General features: G+C 35.2%; 1 long non-coding RNA gene across 1 annotated transcript in view; it reads right to left on the bottom strand.

The window, feature by feature from the left end:
- The window catches only part of LOC109354157, a 9,186-nt gene that overhangs the window by 645 nt on the left and 6,200 nt on the right, over window positions 1–2,341 (bottom strand). The window lies entirely within an intron of this gene.

Genomic DNA, 2,341 nt, shown 5'->3' with positions numbered 1-2,341 from the left:
ATATTCAAAAGCATTCAAACATAAAAATCTTGGGTTTCTTAAAAACCAAATTAACCCCAAAACCTTTGAGATGGTTTAGGAGACCCGGGTGTCATATTCGGACACCACTATATCACGATGTGTTCTCTCTCATCTTAATGAAGCGTGCCTTACGAAATCACTATGGTTTGGTTGGGTTGCAAGGTTCAAATGCCGGAAATCTTCGTAACTACCATAATACAAACTCGTCAGTTTTCCGATATTTCAAAACTCATTACTATTAAAATACTTAAAACTCTTTCATCCATCCATTTTCCAACTTATCCAAATCCATGGTTAAAGGCTTAAACAAGTAAAATTTCATATATTAAAACAATGTAATAACTTCTTGAAAACAACTTGTTCATAGTTTCAAAACACATTTTTCATGAGTTCAAGAACACTCATTTTCGGTTTTGCTTCCAAAATGAGTTAGAAAGTGTTTTGGAAAATTTCAACGGTTGAATATGTTCTTGAGATACTCATGAACAACATACTTCAATATCATCAACATCCATTGGTTGAATGTGAAGAGATTGAAGATTGAAAGAAGAAGAAAATGAAGAAGAAAAGATGATGAGAGTAACTTACTCTCAAATCTTCAAATTGCCAAGCTTTTTGCAAAGTGTTAATGCATGAAGATACATGGGTATTTATAGAGTTGTGGGGTGGGAGAAATCTGATTTCTAAACCCATTTCCCAAGGCAATCTAGCAAATCCAAGAAGGTGAGTGAATCATGGGTTAAGTGAGTGATTTAGGGGATTTGGTGGTAGTGAAATCTATAAGATTTAGTAGGTAGATTTTGTGAATTGACTTATGCGATGCGACGACTTCGGCGAAACACGTGCGATTAAAACCATGCTCGAGTACTGTCGGCCAATATTCGAGTAGCCAAAAATGATCGCCCGATTTTACTTTACGGTTATAACTTCGAATTTCGGCATTCCGAGTGAAAATATTCTAGAAAATAGTTATAGACCAGCTCAGGGTCTATCTTGACTCAAAATGTGATTACGAAGCCAATGGCTCGATCATAATTCGATTCCGAGTTACGGAACTCAAAAACCACGTTTTTGAGCCGTACCATGTGAGATTTGACCCCGACAGTGGTCCGAAATCGACTGTCTCCGAAAATCATGAAAATTTACCACCAAATTGTAAATAGAATTTCAAGACTAAAACTCAACTAGAGTTTCATCTAATTCTTTACCTAAAAGTCCCAGAAATTCATTTTCGAAAATATAATTGATAACAATATTAATAAAATCTTATAATTCAAAATCATAAAATTCGCGGTGTTACACTTGCTACGTTAAGCATGGGTTCCCTCCAAATTTCAAATTCAAGGCAAAGATACAAATGAATGGAACTATTGGAAGCATCAACAACATTGTCAATCAAGATGACTTAAGAATGGATCAAAGGCAAGATAATCAAGATTTTGAAAAACAGATAGCACAATTAACAATGGACCTTGATAATCTTAGCATTCATGCAGACCAATAACCTGTCAACACCATTCCTCAACCATCAGGTACTTCTCTTGATTCCCAAAACTGGATTCTAGATAGTGGTGCTAGTGACCATGTGACCAATAGTAAATTGTACTTCGGTAACTACATTTGCATAAGGCCTATAACAATCAAACTACCTAATAACGAAATTGTTATTGCTAATCATTGTAGCACTGTAAAGCTGTCTGATTCACTCATATTATACAATGTTTTGTATATACTTGGTTTCAAATATTATAACACCGCGAATTTTACGATTTTGAATTCTAAGATTTTATTAATATTTTTATTAATTATATTTTCATTAATTATATATTCGAAAATTAATTTCTGGGAATTTTCGGTAAAGAATTAGACAAAACTCTAGTTGAGTTTTAGTCTTGTAATTTTATTTCCTATTTTGTGGTAAAGTTTGGTAATTTTCGGAGACAGTCGGTTCTGAACCACTGTCGGGGCCGAAATCCATTTGGTACGGCTCAAAAAGTGGTGTTTGAGTTCCGTAACTCGGACTCGAATTCCGATTGCACCGTTGGCTTCGTAATTTCATGTCGAGTCAATATATACCCTGAATACACCCATACCTATTTTCTAAATATTTTTCACTCGGAATGCCGAAATCCGAAATTCTAATCGGATATTACGATCGGGCGATTTATAATATCCGATCGGGTATTAGCCAATAATACTCGAGCATGTTTATCGCACGTATCTGTGAGGGGTCATTTCGCATTGGGATGCGAAAGTTGACTTCCATAAAGTAAACCTCACATCACTCAATCTCATCATTAGCCACCCTAGGAGATCTTCA

The sequence above is a fragment of the Lupinus angustifolius genome, chromosome LG08 (genome assembly GCF_001865875.1).
Source record: "Lupinus angustifolius cultivar Tanjil chromosome LG08, LupAngTanjil_v1.0, whole genome shotgun sequence".
NCBI classification, from domain to species: Eukaryota; Viridiplantae; Streptophyta; class Magnoliopsida; order Fabales; family Fabaceae; genus Lupinus; species Lupinus angustifolius.
Note: the sequence above shows the minus strand (reverse complement) of the source record. Positions and strands in the feature narration are given on the sequence as shown.